Below are 23,873 nucleotides of genomic sequence, written 5' to 3' on the forward strand. Positions count from 1 at the left end.
ATATGCCCTCTGCATTTTGAGCAGTTTTTTTCAATTCTTTTGTCAGAAGAGGCTTTTCCAACATTTGGCCTGTCTAGAGTGGGCCAAATGTTGGGGGAAAAGAATTCTTCTGAAAGCCCCCTTTTTCGAAAAAGTGGAAGAGCAAACGTGTTCTCTGGATTCAGAACAGTTCTTCCAGGATACTGTGTACCCTCTGTCACTGATTTATGCTGCAAAAAGGGAAACAAACCTGCAAACACGCCAGATCAGCTACCACTCAACAAAGGGACAAGTAAAAGATGGCAGCATACCTTCTTACAGATGAATGGGTGCCCGCTGTGCTATGCTAAGACCTTGGTGGGAAGGGAAAATGTGGTGTGTCATATATTTGTGATTTTAAAGCTAAATGTCCGTTGAGGTGTGGAGCCCACCAGTGTCAGTTCAGTACATGTGCGGCCCGCCACTCGCTGTCCTGCTGCCCCTGGGGGGTGGGTTCACGAGTACCTGGCGCCTCTCCCAGTGATACCTCCTCGTACGGGTGGCCGCAGGGTAGTGGGTCCTGGGCCCACCCTCTCTCATGGCCCCCAGCCCTAACAGCATGTTCGACTGAACCTGTCCAGCCGGTGCTGGTCTTAGCCCACAACCTGCCGGCTCACCAGCCGAACCTCCAGGCCCCACCCTGGGCTGCTTCCTACCTCGTAGTCTGGCCTCTCTCCCTTCCTCTCCCCTCCTCCATGCCAAATCCTCCTCTGTCCCCTGTGCCAAAGCCCCTGCTTCCTCTGCACCCAAATCCTCCTCCTTCCTCCTCTCTCCCCCTTTTTGCTTGTGACTCCCCTCCCTTTTAATGTTCATGCCTCCTGACATCGCCCGCCGATCCTCCTGACTTCCTCACGTCTCTCCCCTGTGCTGACATCACCACCCCCCATTGACGCCCATGCCTCCTGCCGTCGCGTCCCATTTGTGCGGCTAGCTCCGCCCCCACTGCTCAGCTGGGCTGCCACGGCAGTGCACCGCAAACAAAGTCTCTGCACCCCCCGGTCTGCCCCGAGGAGCGTGAGGGCGACACTTCGCCAAAGAATCAATGCCCACAAAACAGACATTAGACAGGATCACAAAGAAAAAACAGTTTCTTGCCATTTCAACCAGAAAGGACACTGTCTCAGTGACCTAATCACATGCATCCTACTTCAGATGACTTTCAAATCTGCACTTGAAAGGGAATCCTCTGAACTGGCATTCATGCTAAAATTCGACACACTCCGCGGGGGGGCTGAACAAAGACCCCAACTACCTTACCCATTACAAAGATAGCTTCCCCAATTATCACCTCTAATACCATTAACTCACAGACATCTACCCTTCCCAACCTCTAATATCATTAACTCACAGGCGTTCACCTTCCTTCCCCCCCCCCCGCATCCCCCTTCTGTTCTGAAATGTGATTTGTCCTTTTCATATGTGTTCATTTTTTTAAATTGTATCCTTTGGTATATATGGTTGTGACTATTTTCTTCCACTATTTGATCTGAGGAAGTGGGTCTGGCCCACGAAAGTTCATCATCTAATAAACCACCTTGTTAGTCTTTAAAGTGCTACATAGTCCTGTATTTTGTCCCTTCTAAATAAGCCAGAGGTTGTATTTCTTCAAACAGCTTTACAAGCTACAGACATCAGCTTTGTGGCTCATAGGGAATGTTAGAATGGATAAGGAATGTTTTGTGGCAGAAGAGGGGGGATGGCAAGCACAAAGTTATCAGGGAGTGGTAGAACCTTGTTTGGAGAAAAGGAGTGGGGAGAAAGGGCAGAGCTGAGAATGCAAAATATGTGGTAGATTGTGACTGGTTCTTGGAATAGGAAGCAGCAGTTTGCCCTTTATGGGTGTATCTAGACTTCAGGCTTTTTTCAATGGAGAAAGAACTATTTAGAAAAGCTAGACATACACAAATTCATGGGTCCAGATTTAATGCATTCGAGAGTGCTGAGGGAATTGTCAAATGTCATGGCAGACCCTTTGGCCATTATCTTTGAAAACTCATGGAGAACTGGAGAAGTCCCGGACAATTGGAAAAAGGCAAATGTAGTGCCCATCTTTAAAAAAGGGAAGGAGGACAATCTAGGGAACTACAGGCCAGTCAGGCTTACCTCAATCCCTAGAAAAATCATGGATGGGGATCCTCAAGGAATCCCTTTTGAAGCACTTGGAAGACGGGAAAGTGAAAGGAATAGTCAACATGTATTCACCAAGGGCAAGTCAGGCTTGACCAATCTGATTAGCTTCTATGATGAGGTAGCTGGCTCTGAGGACATGTGGAAGTTGGTGGATGTGATATACCTGGACTTTAGCAAAGCTTTTGATACGGTCTCCCACTATATTCTTGCCAGCAAGTTAAGGAAGCATGGATTGGATACATGGACTGTAAGGTGGATAGAAAGCTGGCTAGATTGTCAGGCACAGCAGGTAATGATCAACGGCTCAATGTTGTGTTTGTGGTTGGTTTCAAGTGGAGTGCCCCAAGGATCAGTTCTAGGGCTGGTTTTGTATAGCATCTTTATTAATGACCTGGATGAGGGAATGGATTTAACCCTCAACAATTTTGTGGATGACACTAAGCTAGGGGGAGAGGTCAATACATGAGAGGGTAGGGATAGGGTGAAGAATGACCTAGACAAATTGGAGGACAAAGAAATCTGATGAGATTCAACAAGGGCAAGTGCAGAGTCCTGAACTTGGGATGGAAGTATCCTAAGTGTTGTAATAGGTTTTGGACTGACTGGCTAAACAGCAGTTATGCAGAAAAGGACTTGGGGATTACAGTGGATGAGAGGCTGGATATGAGTCAAAAGTGTGCACCTTGTAGTCAAGAAGCCTAATGGCGTATTGGGGTGCATTAGGAGGAGCATTGTCAGCAGATCTAGAGAAGAGATTATTCCCCTTTATTCAGCATTGGTGAGGCCACATCTGGAGTACTGCATCCAGTTCTGGGCCCCTCACTACAGAAAGGATGTGGATGCATCAGAGGGTCCAGCGGAGGGCAACCAAAATTATTAGGGGGCTGAAGCACATGACCTACGAGAAGAGGCTGAGGGATTTGGACTTATTTAATCCGCAGAAGAGAAGAGTGAGGAGGGAATTTGATAGCAGCCTTCAACTTCCTGAAGGGAGGTTCCAAGGAGGATGGAGAGAGATTGTTCTCAGTGGTGACAGATGGCAGAACAAGGAGCAATGGCAGTGGGGGAGGTCTAGGTTGGCTATTAGGAAAACTATTTCACTAGGAGGGTAGTGAAGCACTGGAATGGGTTACCTAGGGAGATGGTGGAATCTCCATCCCTGAGATTTTTAAGTCCCAGCTTAACAAAGTTCTGCCTGGGATGATTTAGTTAAGCTTGGTCCTGCTTTGGGCTGTGGACTGCACTTGAATACCTCCTGAGGTCTCTTCTGGCCTTAGGATTCTATGATTCTCTGACTTCAAGGGGAACAGGTTCTTTCCTATGCCTGAAGTCTAAACAGTTATTTCTAGGGTCTGACTTCTGAGCAATATTTTTTGGAAGGCTAGCGGTTTATAAATGAATTTGCAATTGACGAGAATGGGCCTTTTCTTGGCAAGAACAACTGAACAGTCATTTAAAGGATTGGTAAACATAGAAACGTATCTGTTGCTTGTGTTTAGGATCCCAAACTTAATTTAATTGGATTTTAAATAAAGGATTGAATGTGGGCTTTAACTAAGTTTATATTTAGTAATGCATATTTTTAAAAAATGTATTGCAATGTTAGGCAAATTCCCAGAAATTAATTCACAGGTAACCTTATCTTAACTCTACTGCTTGTACATATTAATCCTGAGAAGGTCTTTCCTTGCTGGATCACCTAACAAATTCACACCCTATTTCTCCTAAATAATTTGAAATTATCTGAACCTGATAACTTCTCACTCTTCACACCAACTTTGGTGCCAGCCAGGCATAATTGTGTGCCATATGAGCAGCTGAAATCATTATTGTAATGATGCTTGTGTGGCCCAAAATGTACTCCCTTTTTCAGTACAACATGTGTCCTGTTTATATACTCAGGCACCTTTTTTCTGAGATGTTTAGGCAGGTGGTATTGTTATGGCCTGTGAAGCAGATGTTCACCTATGACTAACAGATCATAAAATGGGAGAGGTTAATAAAGGGATAAGAGGTGTCATTCTCACAGTATCAATGGTGAGGCATGCACAATGGGTGTCCAAGGTGTAACCGTTGTATAAGGTGTATTACATGGTTTGTGAGACTTATTAAACATTAGAAGGCATTTTTGTCTCTCTCTCCTGTCAGCATTGTTTTCTTCCCTTCTGTCTTGAAGTTACAAAAACATTGTGGAAACATTATGTTCTCTTTTAAAAAAAATTCCCCATCCTGTTTTAAGGTAACATGCAGTTCAGCTTACATGTTTGTACTTGAGTACTACAGCAATAACCCTGGGAGGCAATGATTAGTTCAAAGGAAAGGGCCAAAACCTGCAGTGTCTTCTCAGTCCTCATGCAAGCAAAAATTCCATTTGATATATGGGATTCAAATGCTGGGTTGCCAACTTTCACATGCTGTATATAAGCACCCAACTTTCACAATAAACCAGAAATCAAGCTATTCCCATTTCAAAGCAAGGCCAAAATAAGCCAGATCCTAAAAGAACCCCAACATTCTATGTGACTGCATCCTCTTGGCAGGCAGTGTGGGTTCTGGGACTATGGTGGGCCCTCTGGGCACACCTGAATTCTCTCTCTCATGACCCTGAATTCTCTCTCTCTTGCCAGGAGACAATGACAAAAAGAAGCAACAACCAAAACATTCAACAAGCTAAAACCCAAAAAAGTTGTCACAGCACAGCTTACATCTAGTCTCAGAAACAGAAATGAACTTTGTACAGGATTTGCTGCAAATGGAGAACTGTGGTTGCAACAATGAACTATAAGGCCATATTTCAGTCAGGTGATGTCACATTAGTACATAATAATCCTACTTGGGGGTCAGGCCTACTACCCACATGATTAACCAGAAGTCAAGCACGGGTTAAAAAATTAAAAACTCTACATTAGAAGGGGAAAATATCACACTATGTTGAGGGAGCAATGGAAGAAAAGAATGCAGTTTAGAAAAGGACATGAAGGACCAAAATCTCAGATAGTAGCTATGATTCCATAAGCAGAGAATATGGCCCGAGAGTCGGAGCTCCCTCTGGAGTTCTATTATTCCTGTTTTTTCCATTAATTCACATGAAGACCTTTAGTGAACTTTTATCTTAATTTCTTTGCCCTTCTTTCTTCTCCTGTACATTGGGTATAATGACACACAGCTGTCCCAGAGGGGTATTGTGAGTCTCAATTTCTTAATGTGAGTGTTTTAAGCTCTTGTAATGAAAAGGGCTATGGAAAAGCAAATTATGTTTGGATTATAAAATGAGAGGGAGAGTCCCTGCTGTGTATTAATATCTCACTCAGAACAGACTATATGCTTTTTTTATGAGGAGCCAACATACAAGAGGAAACTACACATTCAAGATACAACAAAAGTAGCTGAAATAGAAAAGGGTTAGCTGTTTAAACAGTCCATCCTTTCAGACCACACACTATGGGTATGTCTACACTACAGCGCTAATTCGAACTAACTTAGTTCAAATTAGTTAATTCGAACTAAGCTAATTTGAACTAACGCATCCAGACTAAAAAACTAGTTCGAATTAGCGTTTTGCTAATTCGAACTAGCATGTCCACACAGAGTGGACCCTGAACCAGGGTTAAGGATGGCCGAAAGCAGTGCCGGCAGGGCATCAGATGAGGACTTAGAGCGTGGAGCTGCTGTCTCAGGCTAGCCGAGGGCTGTGGTTAAAGGGACCCGACCCCCACCCCGGACAGACAGTTCTCAGGGGTGCCCCGCTTGCAAAGCAGTCCTGGCTTGGATTGCCCAGGGTACCCACACTGGGCACATCACAGCACTCGGCCATCAGACTGGCTACACTTGCCGCAGGCTGCCATCTGGGGAGAGGGGGCAATTGGGGGCTGCAGGAGAGCTTCCACCCCCAGAAGCCCGCAGAGCCACCCCAATCCTCCCCATCGGGAGCTCGTACCCCATTCCTCCCTCACCTCCTTCCACTTACCCCTCCCTAGCCCCCCTTCCTGATGTACAAAATAAAGAATAATTGTGTTCAAAAATAGAATCTCTCTTTATTGAACAAAACTGGGGGAGACTGGGAAAAGGAGGTGGGAGAGGGGAAGAGAGAGGGTGGGAGAGGGGAGGGCAACTACAATGATGAGGGGTTGGGAACAGGTCCCATATGAAGAGAGGCTAAAGAGACTGGGACTTTTCAGCTTAGAAAAGAGGAGATGGAGGGGGGATATGATAGAGGTCTATAAAAGCATGAGTGGGGTTGAGAGGGTGCATACACAAAAGTTCTTCATTAGTTCCCATAATAGAAGGACTAGAGGACACCAAAGGAAAGGACTGGGTAGCAGGCTTCAAACTAGTAACAGAAAATTGTTCTTCACAAAGCAAAGAGTCAGCCTGTGGAACTCCTTGCTGCAGGAGGCTGTGAAGGCTAGAACTATAACAGAGTTTAAAGAGAAGTGAGATAAAGTGATGGAGGTTGGGTCCATGGAGTGGTATTAGCCAGGGGATAGGAGTGGTGTCCCTGCCCAAAGTTTGTGGAAGGCTGGAGAGGGATGGCACGAGACAAATGGCTTGGTCACTGTCTTCGGTCCATCCCCTCCAGGGTCTCTAGGGTTGGCCGCTGTCGGCAGACAGGATACTGGGCTAGATGGACCTTTGGTCTGACCCAGTACGGCCATTGTAAGCTCAGGGCTCAGGGTCGGGGGTCTCGCTGGACCACCTTGATTTTCATGAACACCTGCTCCTGGGTGGCCAGGCTGGCAGCTCTCCTGCCCTAGACGGCCACTTTCCTGTGCCTAGTGCGGAGGTCGGGGATGAGGTCCACGATGTCCGCACTAGACCAGGCGGGTGCCCGCCTTTTGCGGTCCTGGGCAAGCTCCCGGGAGCCGCCAGCCTGGTCCCGGGAAGAGGGGGAGGGCTGGGAGGCATCGGGTGGGTGGCTCGAGCCGTGCCAGGTGCAGGGTCTGCTAGCTGCGTGCTGGCAGGCTTGCACCTGGCACGGGAACCGCACCCAGCCCGTGCCCCTTTAAGGGGCCCAGGGCCGGGAGGGGGGCAGTAGAGTTTCCCTGGTGTTGGCCAGAGTGGCCACCAGGGAAAGCTGGGGAGGGCTAGCCTCCCACTAGTTCGAATTAAGGGGCTACACACCCCTTAATTCGAACTAGTAAGTTCGAACTAGGCTTAGTCCTCGTAGAATGAGGTTTACCTAGTTGGAACTAAGCGCTCCGCTAGTTCGAATTAAGTTCGAACTAGCAGAGCGCTAGTGTAGCGCCTATCAAAGTTAATTCGAACTAACGTCCGTTAGTTCGAATTAACTTTGTAGTGTAGACATACCCTATCTTACAAATATAGTTGGATATCCACCTGAAAACACAAGTGCTCAAAGGATTGGGATCAAAACTAGAACCACTTAGGGGACATCAGATCTTCTGATAGCTTCTTAATAAAGAGCTTCCACCATGAGGTTTTACAACAATATGATGGCAAATTATTCCTACTGGTATTTAATTTCAGATACCTATAGAAGGATTTAATTCAGGGTATGCCTTTTCAGTAATGAAACACTCAGTGTCAGCTGATTTGGGCTTGCAGGGGTGGAATATTGTGGGGTAGACATTCAGACTTGGGATGGAGCCCTGGCTGCGAGACCTGAGTCCAAACATCTCAACCACAGTTTTACAACCCAGCAGCCTGAGCTTCATAAACCAGAGTCTGCTGCAGGGGCCGGTACAGGTGTTTAATTGCTGTGTGTAGACATACCCTCGGAGACTTGAACTAGGACCTTTCTTGTAGCTGAGTCAGTACTAAACTTGTCTCAGTTGGAAGTCAGCCTTTGCATATTTTACAGACCCGTTAGTCTACTTCTATTAATTCACCAAATCAAAGAACATAACTCAATATCTTTCTAACTTGCTCAGCAATCCCTAGGATTCTGAGAGTTATTTGGTTTTTATTTCCTCTGTAAAAATATCTGACGGTATAAATATGAAGATTTTTAGCTAGACCATCTTATTTTCAAAGCTTGCCATGATATCTGGGTATTTCCTCTCTGGAGTCTATTGAATGTAATAGATCTGATATGTTTGGGTATTAAGTACATGGTTTGTTACATTTAATATCCATTTACAGAAATTGACACACAGCTAGATCAGAGATGACACTATTTGAAGGTGTCCTGGATTTGTTGGCTATGACATGATTTTTTTTTTTCATTATTCAAATACACAGTGCCAATCCTGAAAACCAGAATGCTTCCCAGTGCTTCCTATGGAGCATGCTTGTGGCATGGTATGTGGAAATGAGTTCTCCAAAATGTGTACATTTGTAGTGTTGTGGAATTACAGGAGGGCTACGTCTACACTGGCGGCTTCTTGCACAAGAACAGCTGTACTTGCTAAAAAACTTGCTGGGTGTCTACACTGCATGCGCATTATTGCGGAAGTAAATTTACAGTCTAGTGTAGGAAAACAGGGCTTCTTCTGGAAGAGTTATTCCTCTCCCCACAAGGAAGAAGCCCTCATGAGGAAGAGCTCTTGCGCAAGAGGGCAGTGTAGAAAGCAAACATGAATTTCTTGCACAAGAAACCTCTCTGGCTAAAATGGCTATCAGAGCTTTCTTGTGCAAGAGAGAGTCCACATTGCCATAGACGCTCTTGCACAAAAGCACATCTCTTGCGCAAAAGCACATGCTAGTGTAGACGCACTCTTGTGGAAGACTTTTTGTGCAAGAACTCTTCTGCAAAACATTTCTTGCTCAAGAAGCTGCCAGTGCAGACGTAGCCTGTGTGCAGTAGAATGTAAAAGAGCATCTTGGGTGTGTCTAAACTACATGCCTCCGTCGACGGAGGCATGTAGATTAGCCAGATCGGCAGAGGGAAATGAAGCCGCGATTAAAATAATCACGGCTTAATTTAAATTTAAATGGCTGCCCCGCTCTGCCGATCAGCTGTTTGTCGGCAGATCGGGGCAGTCTGGATGCAACGCGCCAACAAAGAAGCCTTTCTTGATCGGCACAGGTAAACCTGGTTTCACGAGGCATACCTGTGCCGATCAAGAAAGGCTTCTTTGTTGTCGCGGCGCGTCCAGACTGCCCCGATCTGCCGACAAACAGCTAAACGGCAGAGCGGGGCAGCCATTTAAATTTAAATGAAGCCGCGATTATTTTAATCGCGGCTTCATTTCCCTCTGCCGATCTGGCTAATCTACATGCCTCCGTTGACGGAGGCATGTAGTTTAGACGTACCCCTTAAATATAAAGCAAACACACACATGCACTTCAGGTCATGTGACATTTTGTCTTTGCTCAAATGATCAGGAATATCCCTTGGCAAACAAGCTGCATATTCCAAATAATACCAAACTGCCAGGAAATACTGAGATTTTGTGTTTTGTTCTGATTTTTAACAAAAACAATCTTGAAGACGTCAGAATTTCCCAAGGGACAGAAATTCTATTTTCCAGGCAACTCTGGTCACAGAGATTGTAGTAGGCTGTACCAATGAAGTCTTGGCTAAGATTAGAGGAACCTTTATTATATATATATACAAAAAAATGAAGAGCCAGGTAGAGACTTCCAAAGGAAATCATGAAACCCAATGGAAATTGGGAGGCTAATTATCCTAGGCTCCTTTGAAATCCCAGTCATAATAAAAGGATGAAGATATTTCAGTGTACAAAGGTTACGTTCTTACGTATAAATATTATAGAATTTTTTACTCTAGAATCATGGTACAGATTTACATAACATCACATAGTCTGTTTCAACCCAAAAGAGACATATAATTCAGAGTTACATCTAGATACTTGGAATGACATTCCAGTTTCTTTTATGCCATTGTTGTGCAAACACACAGAAGTCCTATTACACTTCATTATTTAAGTGACAAGGTCAGCTCAGATTTTCAGCGCTATGTCCTATGGGCTGAATCCTCGTATTGTTATTCATTCCAAATTCCTGTCAGGGTCAACAAGAATTTTGGAGTAATGACAACCAAAAAAAAAAAAAAAAAAACTGTGCAAAAGATTAGGCCTAGAGGTTTTTTACCTGAAATTTCCTATGTTTTGTCTGTGTATTATTTTCCATTTTCTGTTTTAGTAGTAGCTTTTTAAAAAATAAAGAAAAAAGTAATGTTGAAAATGGCATTCTCCGTGTTCGGTAGTCAGACAGAGGAGAGCTTAAATTTGTTGGGTCAGGAAAATAAGTTAGTAGGGTGTAATTACAATGAATTCAGTTCTCAGGCTTCAGGAATCACCAGTTGAAGACAGGAAGACATATTCTCTTAAGTTATAGTAAGGAGCACTGTGGAGATTTAACACCTTCCTATGCAACATCCATAATTGAGACAGGATAGTAGATAAGATGGAGCATTGGTCTGTTCCAGTATGTACCCTGAGATTGTAAATAATAGCTCTTTTAATGCAATGAACTCTGACAGCTCCTACATGGGTTCCTCATATGCACTGCACAGCATGCTTAAAAAGTCCGGAAAAGGAATAAAAAGACTCCACAGTTTAACTCATTTGGAAAATGGAAACAAATTATTCTGAAAATATTATCAGACATGAGGGGCTTGATTTTCAGAAGTTCTGCACATCCAGAACTCCAGCTGAAATTAATAGAAGCAACAGGTGCTTGACCCTTGTAGGAAGTAAGCCCTTAGTCTATATTATGCAGTAAATAAAACTACAATTTTGCTATAAGGAACACACAGAGACAAGCTATTTGTGTTATAGGAAAACAGAATTTACAGTATTCACTTCTAATGACTAAGAACTTAAAACATGGCCTGACCCTCCTCCTTCCAACCTTGCCTCAAATGAATGTATAGTATCAGCTAGGAAAGGATGAAGGAGTTTTCTGTTAGGGTGTGTCTAGACTACAGAGTTTTGTGGACAAAAGTGGACTTTTGTCGACAAAACTATACCTGCGTCTACACTACTGCTGAGTTCTGTCGACATAATGTCGACAGAACTCAGCAGTTTTGTCGACGCTAGTAAACCTCATTTTACGAGGCATAACGCCTTTTGTTGACAGAGTTCTGTCGACAGAAGGTGTTATTGTATGTAGGATTGTGTCTAGACTGCAGGGTTTTGTCGACAAAGCAGCTTGCTTTGTCAACAGAACTGAATGTAGTCTAGACGCTCTATGTCGACAGAAGTTTTGTCAACAGTATCTGTCGACAAAACTTCTGTCGACAAAACCCTGTAGTCTAGACATACCCTTAGTGTTCAGCAATGAGAAGAAAGCTTACATGATTGAGCTCTTACACAGTATCCTGCCCTCTTACACAAATAGTATGGGTGTAAAGAGTCTCTCAGTATCTTCTGGTACCTCCCCACCAACATGTGTAATGCAGGAAACATTTTGTCCTTGCTATGCATTGTGTTCACAGAATAGGATTTCACTGTAAGTCAGAGTGACAACATAACAGTGTCAAATATTGTTGATCTTTAATTTGAGGAGCTTTTTCATTTTTGAGGAGGGTCCACATTCTCACCTTCTCCAACCCACAGAGTATGGTACATGTTCTTGACCTTTTTCAAGCTACTGACTGAAGCTATGTCCCATGTCCATAGCTCCTGCTTCTGTTCTGTGTTTCTGTTCTGTGGTCCATGATCCCATCCTTCTATGGGGTAATAGGAGGGTTAGGAATCAAGATGAATGGGGCAGTTCATGCCTCTTGAAGCTATTGTTTAAGGCTGTGGGTTTTCAAGCTTTTTAATGGGAAGAGGTACTTTGATCCTATCGTGTGACTCCATGCGCTTCTCTCCTCGGCATGGGCCTATACATCCTATGACTAAGTCCTGGAGTCAGTGGGTCAGCTATTCCCAGGAATAAGTGCTCACCAATGTGATGGAGGCTTGCACAACCAAGACATTTCTGGCATGTGCTAAGGCAGGAGTACAGCTAACACACTAGCATCCTGGCTACTTATGGACACTAGATGAATCACACACTGATCTTTTTATGAAGGAGCAAAAACAGGCAGTGCAGAAGTCAGTGCCCCAACCCCCTTCTGCTCCAGTGTGGTTGCTCCTGGGACCCTTGCAGCAGTTGTAGGGGTACCTTTGCATATTTCTTCAGTGAAATAGGGCAGTATGTTTCCCTGAGAGAGGGAAGAAAGCTGCCTTTACAGATTTTCAGTTGCATCATGTAGTAGCTGAAGGAGGGAGGGAAAGAAAGAAAAAATAAAAGAGAAGACATTTACCTCCCCCTCCCCATGGGTGTTCTACTTTTTTTCCTATGAAAAAAATAAAACAAGAAGAAAACATACAAAACCCCTAAGAAATAATTACTGGTTAACTTTGAGAGTCCTCCCAATATTTTCCCATGCAGAGCTCATAACTATGGTCACATTCCCACTTACTGCTTCACATCATGATTTGTTGTGAATCCCTAAACACAACAAATACTCACGCTTTATTAAGCACCTGCTTGGCTTATTTGAAGAATCTGGTAGCGACGGTACTAATCCTGCCTTTGACTTTTCTTGTCGGATGGCGAAGTTGTTATTTCTGCTGTTTCTTAGTTTGACATCAGGGAGCAATTCAGTAATCCTCAGCTCTGCCAGCCTTGTTTGCTACCCTTGTTGTTCACACTTGTCATGTTTCTGTAATTCAGATGTGTTAAGACTGATGTAATATTCCAACGGCTATGGAGAAGGAATCACAATATAAACTGCTATTAGCTCCCCACATCACTCCCTCCCCCCCCATGAAACACAACTGCCTATATTTTCTGCACAGATGAATAAATGAATGACAAACCAGACATGATTGTCCACTGCAAACAAGCACATGCCCATTGATAAGGCTGAATACTCTAGATATAAAATATACATGGCATCTTCCATTGCACAAATATCATAAGCCATGAGTTTAGCTTTGCCGGTTACGAATATCTGAAAATTTAGAGGGCCATATGAACCTTTCCTCTGCCGTTACTAGTAACTTAATTAATATACAACAATGATGAATGCACTTTTTATACATTTATGACTCTGGGCCAATCCCACAACAAAGATAGAGACCCAAATTAAAAAGAAACATGGGATCAACAATGGAAAGCTGATCTCTAGAATGCCTCGGAGCTGCTATTTATTGAGTGAAGTTAACTGGCTGTGTACCTCATACATACATACAAAGGAAGCAATCTAAGGCTTTGTCTACACGTAAAAGTTTAAAGTGCTGCATGGCACATGTGATGAGAGAGCTGTCTCCCAGCGCATTATATAAACCACCTCTCACAGGAGAATAACTAACAGCAGTGGGACCACGGCTCTCAGCTCTGTACCCTGGTTCACACTCACACTTCACAGCACTATCACTTGCTGTGCTTGAGGGTGGTGTATTTTTTCACACTCCTGACCCAGAAAGATACAGCACTGTGAAAGGCCAGTGTAGACTTGGCCTAATGCTTACCATGATGCCACCAATGACCAGCCCCAAGGTGCCTTCTAAGTCAATCCATTAAGATAATCATGATCAATCACAGGACTCATGATCAATCACAGTTAACACATACAATTAACTAAAAAAATTTCATCGGAATTTTCAAAATCAATCGTGATTAATCATGGGTTTAATTGCACTGTTAAATGATAGAATACCAATTAAAAAATCCTAAATATTTAGTTTTTCTACATTTTCAAATATAGTGATTTCAGTTACAACCTAGAATATGAAGCACAGTGCTCACTCTATATTATTTTCATTACAAATATTTGCACTGTAAAAATGATAAACAAAAGAAATAGTATTTTTCAGTTCACCTCACACAACTACTGTAGTGAAATTTCTTTATCATGAAAGTGCACTTAAAAATGGAAATTTTCTTTGTTACATATCTGCCCTCAAAAACAAAATAATTTAAAACTTTAGATTCTACAAGTCTAGGCAGTCCTATTTCTTATTCAGCCAACTGCCAAGACTGACAAGTTTGTCTATATTTGTGAGAGATAATGCTGCCCACTTTAATGTACAATGACATCTGAAAACAAGAACATGTCTTTGCATGGCACATTAGTAGCTGGCATTGCAATGTATTTATGTGCCAGATATATTAACATTCATATGCCCTTTCATGCTTCACCCACCATTCCAGAGTGTATTGTCAATATTGATCATGCTTGTTAAAAAAAAGTGTTAATTAAATTTTCAGTTGAGCTCCTTGGGGGAGAAATGTATTTCTCCTGCTCTGTTTTACCCACATTCTACCATATATTTATTGTTTTAACACTCTCGGATGATAGCCCGGCACATGTTATTCATTTTAAGAACTCTTTCACTACAGATTTGACAAAATACAAAGAAGGTACCAATGTGAGATTTCTAAACATAGCTACAGTACTTGACCAAATGTTTAAACATTTGAAGTGTCTTCCAAAATCTGAAGGCCAAGGTGTGGGACATGCTATTGGCAGTCTGAAAAGAGCAATACTCAGATGTGGAAACTTCAGAACCCAAACCACCAGAAAGAAAATCAACTTTCCACTGGTGGAACCTGACTTAGATGAGGAAAATGAGCATACATTTGTCTGCACTGTTTTGGCTTGTTATCACGCAGAGTCAGTCATCAGCATGTAAGCATGTCCTCTGGAATGATTGTTGAGGCATAAAGGGAATCTTTAGCACACCTAGTATGTAAATATCTTGCAACCCCAGTTACAACAATACTATGTGAATACCTGTTCTCACTTTTAGGTGACATTGTAAACAAGAATTGGGCAGCATTATCTTCTACAAATGTTGTTTGTCTGAGCCACTGGCTAAACAAGAAATAGGACTGAGTAGACTTGTAGGCTCTAAAGTTTAATTTTTGAATGCAGTTATTTTTGTACATAGTTCTACATTGATAAGTTCAATTTTTATGATAAAGCAATTGCATTACAGCAGTTGTATTAAGTAAACCGAAAAATACTATATTTGTTTTTACAGTGTAAATATAAAGTCAAAGGGGGTGATTTTTGTCTTTGGGAAAAATAGAATCTATTAAATTATATACAAGATTTACTTACCTCTTTTCAGGAAATAATGACAATTTATTTTTTTTTCACTTGAATACCTTTTTCTTCAGTACAAACTAATATCCACAAGGCTCAGCCTATTACTGCTCCTTGAACCATTCTGTAAATTCAAGGGGCCCTACGTCCAGTGGAAATAGATTCCTCAGAATTCCCACAGTTAAAAAGGTTTTGTTTTTTAAACTTCTCTATTATCTCCTTTTGTGTTTCCATATATTTTCCTTCAGTAATTCCTACAGCAATTGTTGACAATGTTGGTTTTAAGTACAGCTGATCAAAAATAAAAATACTAGCCTAAGATAGAATATTATGGACCTTTCTGGTGTTAACTTATAACTGTTTAAAAGTTGGGAAATATTTTGTCTCAATTCAATTATTTTTGTTCTGTTTCCCTCATCGGCAGATGATGTCTGTTTTCAATACCGTGTTCTCTTTCATTGCCACAAGTCATTGTCTTCTCCTTTGTAATTATTTGGCTTTCACCAGTTGTATCTGAACTCACAGTCTTTAATGAATTTATCTTTACATTGCCCCATGAGGTAAGGCTATGCTATTATCCCAATTTGACAGGTGGGAAACTGCAGCAAAGAGAAATTAAGTGATTTGCCCAAAGTCATACAGGAAATCTGTGGTGGAGCAGAAAATTGAGCTAAGGTCTCCTAAGAGTCAGGCTATCACCCTAACAACTGGTCCATCTTTATTTCATCTAGTTATCACTGCTCTTTATGGTTAAGTTCTTGTCAGGTTCTTATTGTTCACTCATAGGGTATGTCTACGCTACCACCCTAGTTCAAACTAGGGTGGTAATGTAGTCAACCGGAGTTGCAAATGAAGCCCGGGATTTGAATTTCCCGGGATTCAGTTGCATGTTGCCAGGCGCCACCATTTTTAAATGTCCGCTAGCTCGGACTCCGTGCCCCGCGGCTACACGCGGCACGAACTAGGTAGTTCGGACTAGGCTTCCTATTCTGAACTACCTGTACTCCTCGTGGAACGTGGAACGAGGAGTACAGGTAGTTCAGAATAGGAAGCCTAGTCCAAACTACCTAGTTCGTGCCGCGTGTAGCCGCGGGGCACGGAGTCCGAACTAGCGGACATTTAAAAATGGTGGCGCCCGGCAACATGCAACTGAAGCCCGGGAAATTCAAATCCCGGGCTTCATTTGAAACTCCGGTTGACTACATTACCACCCTAGTTCGAAGTAGGGTGGTAGTGTAGACATACCCTCACTGAACAGATCTCAGAAGAATTCTGTTGAAATCAATGGGACTACTTGTTTGAATTAGCATGGCAGAACTGGACACTCAATGTTATGTGCTTGATCTTACTCCAGGTATGAGTTTGGAGGTCTCCTACAGACAATAACTGTTCTGGAAACATATTATACAGGATGCTATAAGTCAGTGTTTCTCAACCTTTTTTTATAAAGTACCCCTTTAAAAAAATTAGAAGTACCCCTAGTACCTACAGTTTTCAGACACACACAATTTTTTTCTACCATTGCAACATATTTGTTTAAATAACTTAATTGTAGCCGGGCAGGCGATGAAATTTTTGGGTATAAAAAGTACAAAAATAATAAAGCGCTGTAAAACTTACAACAAAAATTCTGTTTTCTCCAAATTTCAGTTGTGTTGAAGTATCCCCCAGACTTCTCTTGAGTACCCTTAGGGGTACTCATAGCACTGGTTGAGAAACACTGCTATACATGATTAAATACGTTGTGCAGAGATAGTTTGGTTTTGACAAAGGATTCATGAGTGAAGAGAAAAACACAATAACCTGGTTGGTGGTACCCAATTTTAAGCCTAGAACTGTGGTTCAAATAAAGCAGGTACTTGCCCCCACTTCATTGTCATTTCAGGCCAACACGCTAATTAGAGGGCTATAGCATGTCTCTCTCTCACTCTCTCTCTTCCTCATTCTCTCTCTTCCTCCTGGAAACAAAAACATTTCCCAGCTTGCTCACACTCATATATTTTAACAAAATGTCATTTAATCAAAAACATTCCAGGTTTAGAGCATCTCTAAAAATCATAGTTTAATAATGTAAACATTGTCAGTGCAAAAATAGTAAAATGGAGAGAGAGCTCAAGGTGTAAATGTTACAGAAAAAGTTTTGCTGAGTACAGTAGTAAGCAAACTGAGGAGAAGACAATTGTAACTTTAAAAACAACCCCTAAAAGTCAAACTTTTGGCCCACAAGTCTTGGCTGTAGCAAACATGCTACCCTAGAGTGAAGCTGTGCAGAGGGTCTCCATAAACATCTCAGATACCACCTAACTTTTGCTTGAGTACATAGACAGACAATATTCACAGTTTTAAGCATGGAGTGGCATAAGAGTAATATGATTTTAAAAAAAGTAGAGTTGTTTTTATTTCCTTATTTCTGAGCTGTGCAGCTGCACTCAGTTCATATTTTCAGTCTTTGCTCCACAGCTATAAGAACTAGAAAGCACATTTTGTATTTAAAAAATGAAAACTGAAATTCACACTAACCCCCTTGATTTGGGGAGTTGAGAATTTAAGAAAACATCAGATTTTGTGCGACTCCTGATAAAATCCTGATTGACTGACAAGCATGATGATGGAAATACACCAGTCATGAATTTAGCCTATTTTGTAGCCTATTTGGTTTACCATAAAATACATTGGTTCAAGTACAGGAAACCATTATTTGCATTAGCATTCTCTGGGCAAGCTTAGAGAAGTATTTGTCTAAGACTTTTACATGTTTCCTTTCATTACTTCAGTTATAACTTTTATCCATGTCCACTGTTTATGCTCCTAATGGATCCCACAAATAACATACTCAGTTTCTATAAATAATCAGCTTTGCAATTACCCTTTTACAATGAAACAAAGTTACTAGAGGTATTGGAATAGCCAAATGACACTTAGGCAACGTGGGATTACAGACCTAGTCTGGCTTGTGCTGTGTTTTTGCTTCTCTTTAAAGCACATTGTTTTGTTGAATCATGTGACTTCAAGCCAATGTCTACAGGAAGTTATTGTCTTTCTCAGTTATCTAAATGGATACTCAATTTAGGATAAGATCAAGGTGGAAAAACTAGAATTGATATCAATAATCAGTACAGAAAACAGACAATAAAAAGATTTTGAATGATTATTTTTTGAGTGGGGTTAGTTACCTTAAACTAAGGGGATATTTATTTGATTATTTCTATGTATAAAAAAGCAGCCAGAGAGAGAGGGGAGTTGGCAAGCGTAGTGAGCAGGGTGCAGCCCCCCCCCCTAAATTCCCCATTAAAAATCCAAAAATACAAAGTCAAAAAGGGGTGATTTTTGTTTTTCAGAAAAATAGCATCTATTAAACTATGAACAAGTTTTACTTGCCTCTTCTCAGGAAATAAAGCCAATGTATTTTAATTTTTCCTCTTACATACTTTTTTCATCAGTACAAACTAACAACCCTGAGGCTCAGTCTATTAGGGTATGTCTACACTACCCCCCTAGTTCGAACTAGGGGGGTAGTGTAGACATACCCGTACAGCCCTCTTGCACCACTCTGTGAATTCAAGGGGCCATACATTCAGTGGATCTAGACACTTCAGAATTCCCACAGTTAAAAAGATTATTTTTTAAACTTCTGTTTTTTCCTTTTGTTTCCATATTTTTTCCTTCCTCCTACAGCAATACTCAATAATGTTGGTTTTAAGTACAGCTGGTCAAAAATAATTTAATTTAGATGGAAAGTTTCCCAACTTTTAAACAGTTATAGGTTTAATTCCAGAAAGGTCCATAGCAGTCTCAAAATTAAAGCAAACTAATGATCTATCTCTGACTAGATCTCTGAAAGTAACCACTGGCAGATTCTTTAGACAAAATAAACAGAAGATCATGAAAATACACTTTACAGCCAATAGTGTATCACAGAAGGAAAATTCTTCCTTTTTCCAGCAGTTCATCAGTTTCCCCCACACCTCAGATATGGTAGTAGGCAACAGAATTGCTATAAATAAATACAGGTATAGTTATTTAACTATGGGTGTATGGGTTGATGGAATAATTCATGTCTGCCTTTTTTCTAATTCAAATACTTGCTGATAGTTATAGTCATCCCAGACTTCTAGCTACATAATCTAAGAAAATCATATTGTTGACAATCACATCTTTTACCAGGTTAGACAAACTCTACGCCACTGATCCAGGCTCCAAGATTATACACCTAAGTCTTAATGTACCACATGTTCAGCTCAAGATTTTGATCTTCCACAGTGACAGTTGTGTATGATTTTTATTAGTTTTACCTTTGTGGAGGTTAAATGCACAAATGAAACCAGTATGTGTAGATTTATCTAGATTTGAAAAGATGATATGAACAGGGTGGAAAAATGGACAAAGAAAATACCAAGCATCTTGCCGCTGGTGACATTTGTTTGATTTGATTCAGCACAGAAGCATATAAGACCTTAAAGGTCTAGGTTGTGTTTTTGCAAGAAGGCTCTATTGAAGACGTACACTCAAATTACTGTAATACAGGACAGTTGTCAAAAAAGAACTAATGGTGATATAGAATAATGAGTCAGTCCATGACATAGAATCTTCAATTCAAAATGATCTTCTGCTAACAAAAACCACCTGTATCTATAAAACATCTGAATTGTATTTAGCAGTGCTTTCCTAGTTGGAAATGAGAAAAAAAAAACAAGACCAACAAATCTTGCAGTTAATTCCTCCTGACCAAACAAGTTATCTATTAATAACAATGATTGGAAAACATCTCTGTAGTGTTTGGAATCTTTAAAAACTCTGAAGAAGTTTATGGTAATAACTCAGTCTAAATTTAAAAAAAAAAACTTCCATCGGTTTCTAATTGGTAGACCACAATGTTTAAACAGATGAAAATCAAAATAAAAATGTACCTTGATCATTCTAAACCACTGCATTTAAGAAGAAGCACATGAGCACATGGAGAAAATATTTCAGGGCAAACTTTTCTTTTTATAAGTTCATTCCACAAAGTCCAAAAGTCATTCCATGGTTTGACCAGCTTCATTATGGAAGCTGAAATAAGGGGAATGCCTATAATTTCACCGTGTGCTGCAGAATATCTTCCAAAATTAGATGTGACTATTCACAAGAGTTCACAATATTTAGCAGTAAAATCTGTGAGAACTCATGAGAACTACTCAGCTAATAATAGTTTTATGTAATGTCTCTTTAAACAGGTTGGCTGTCTGATTTTGGTAGGTGTTGTAACAAACACAGAATGTGATGATATTTTACAATTATGCAGTTCCTGCTCACACTTCCCATCCCAACTTAAACTGATCCTGATATGATGCTTGAATATGGTTATGGAGTCAATCCAATGGTCAGGCTGATGATATATAGCCTGATTCACTTGTGGCAAGATTCTTAATTACACTACATAGTACTTTATTGCCAATAGTCCCATTGAGCTCAACAGTACTACTGGGGCACCAAGATCCTTTTCAACACAGGTAAGGTGGGGGAATAAAGATCCAAGCCAGCACATTAAAAGGACTCACGTTGAAGTTCAGTCTCCAGTCATCTCAAGCTGTGGTTTACGAGCATTTGGAATTCAGCATCCAACATGCTCCAGTTTTTAAAAGTATAGTTAGCACTGCTTTTTACTTTCTACATCACGCAACCGAAAACAACAAAATGCCAAATAGCCATGTAGGAATGTAAATAAAGAAGAACACCAGATAGCTTTCTCTGATAGGCTATCAAGCCTTGTGGATAAGGGAGAAGTGGTGGATGTGGTATACCTAGATGTAGAAAACATGACCTATGAGGGTAGGTTGAAATAACTGTGCTTGTTTAGTTTAGAAAAAAGACTGAGGGGGGACATAATAGCACTTTTCAAGTTTCTAAAAGGGTGTTATTAGGAGGAGGGAGAAAAATTGTTTTCATTGGCTTCTGATGATAGGACAAGAAGCAATGGGCTTAAACAGCAGCAAGGGAGGTTTTGGTTGGACATTAGGAAAAACTTCCTAACTGTCAGGATGGTTAAACACAGGAATAAATTGCCTAGGGAGGTGGTAGACTCTCCATCACTGGAGATATTTAAGAGCAGGTTAGATAGGCACTGTCTACCAGGGATGATCTAGACAGTGCTTGATCCTGCTGTGAGGGCAGAGGGTTGTACTCAATCACCTTTCGACTTCCCTTCCAATTCTAGGATTCTAGGATTCTATGAGTTTCAGTCTGGCTTAACCTTGGTTAACTCTAGCTCCAGGAGGAGCTGTCTGGACTCCCCAGCTGATGGCCCCCCAGCATCTCTTCAGCAGAGGGGCAGAGCTGGGATACCCAGCTCCCTTGTGGGATGGGGGTTGGCAGGGCCAGGCCAGCAGGTGGGTGGCTTCTCACAAGAGAGAGGCAGCCCTGGGCTGCCCAACAGCTCCTCACGAAGAGGGACAAGGGGAGCTGCGGCTGCGCTGCCCAGTGGCTCCCATGGGAGGGGGTGGGGCTGATGGCTGGCAGGGCTCCCCCTCTCATCCAGAGCTGTCGCTGAATACCAGGAGGAGGGTTTGGAGGCAGGGGGCTGGCACCAGGAAGAGGGTGGCTAGTTGGGGACAATAGCTGGTTGTATGGAGAGCCCTGGATCCAGCTGGCCACTCTCTTCCTGGTGCAGCTGCCTATCTGTGGTCACATGCAGTATAAGTGTCCTTGTGCTCACTGCCTCCTGTGGTTATTGCAGAGCATAATTGTCCCTTATAGCAGATTTCTCCCTTCCCATGTTATAGAAAACAATTAGATTCTAGGCACATCCCATTGTCCTGGCACAACCAAATGCTGTCCTTGTTTTAAGTTAAGATAAGAGGAAGCTACATACCAAATTTGGTGTTCCTAGCTCTTACCGTTTAGGAGGAGCTCTTGAACAGACTCACAGCAGAATGGAAATGCTCATGGACACACACACACACACACACACACACACACAGACAAATGCACAAACTCTCTAAAATATATAGTGAGATTATCTACATACACACCATCATAACAAGCCCCGGGAATCATGTGGAATGAGTTGAGGGACTGAAGTTTTATTTTTTTAAGGTTCAAGTTCCCTGAAAACTTTTCATGTTTCTGAAAGCATTTCCTTCCCTTAATTAAATTATAATACAATCTTCACTCTTACTATAATCCACATTCCTATCTGTATGCCCCAACCAGGATCATCGAGCTATGCACTGTACAAACACACCAGTAGGAACACAGTCCCTGCTTGACTCTAATTTAAACAATCCCCTTAGAAAAGTTTAATTAAAATCAAAATATGTATTTTTAATGAATGAGAATCCTATTTTGCGAAAGCAACAACAGCTTTTTTTTTGAAAACAGTCATTTCTCTGAACTGAGGACTACAAGAAAGTAAATATAAACCACACAATGTTCCTGAAGGCACAGCTTACTACTGATAAACAAAACTCAAACCTTCTTTATTTAGAGTATTTTTCCAAACCTACACAATGAAACTGGTTCCATTGACAGAATAGCAATAAAATGGATACCTGATGGGCAAGGAAAATGAGGCCACCCAAAATCAACATGGCAAAGAACTTCAGAAGCTGAGCTAAAAAACCTGTGGCATATCTGGGGAGACATTGAAAGACTTGCCAGAAACAGGAGTGGAGCAGTATTGTTTCTGCCCTAAATGCCAGAGACATAACAGAAACACGATGATGGTGATACAAGCCATGTGGGTTCTATGTATTGAAAACAAAACAAACCAAAAAAGTTCCCCATCCTTTGTCTGAAGCCCTGATAGTCTTTGGTAGTAACTTGACCTAGCAACTGTTACCTACTAAATTTGATTCTATATCCTGAGATGAACAAAAAATGTGTCTGCAGTTTAAATTAACAGTATCGGCATAAAAATGCATGTAGGAAAGAACTGGGGTCTTTCTAAATGGATTCATGTGTGGAGACTGAGGCATTTTAAGAAGAACAAAAGGCATCTAACAGGAACAGACTGGTAGATGTATCATTGAAGTTAATTATGTGGCTTTTCTACTCACTTATTGGTGAGGACTGAGACTGCCACAGTTTGTGGCCCATAATAGAGCTATGGGGGTGATTTAAATGATATTGTGGAATTTATATCTACCACTAAACTTTACCCAGATAAATTTATCTTAAAAGGTGAGACCTATGTTGAAGAAAGTGAAACAATATGAGTTATATTTCAATAGCCAAGGAATAGAAGCTGCAACATGCTATCTGTGAGAATGTTACACGCCACTCAGAAATAAGAAAGGGCCCGTCTCACAGGAAATCAAAGTATGTAGTGCTGGAAGGAGAGAAAGAAGGCACAGCAAACAGTAGCAGAATGGCTAATTTAGGCATGAAGCTATTTGTTTCTGTCACAAGTAAAAACTCTGTTTCCAGAGAAGTATTCAGGAGAAAAGTTCCTAGTAAGTGGTGATTCTACAATAAAGACAATATAGTCATAAAGAAGGAGTTTTGGAGGGAATGGTTTGTTGGTTTTGTGCATTAGGGTGTGAATCAGTAATAACATTTTGGTGTGGTAGCATTTTACACCCACCTTCTCCACCATCTTTCATCCTGTGTAGTAATTCACAGCTCTACAAAGAGTGAAAATTACTAGCCAGGATAACAGGCAATGACAATTCAGGCCCTATGGTTCTCAAGAAATTACCTTTATGAAGAATGAACTCACTCTCATATTACTGTATTAACCTTATTGCATTATATTGTGAGCCTCTTCCGTTAATTC

This window comes from Pelodiscus sinensis, chromosome 1 (assembly GCF_052426305.1).
Source record: "Pelodiscus sinensis isolate ZL-2025 chromosome 1, ASM5242630v1, whole genome shotgun sequence".
In the NCBI taxonomy this organism is placed as follows: domain Eukaryota; kingdom Metazoa; phylum Chordata; order Testudines; family Trionychidae; genus Pelodiscus; species Pelodiscus sinensis.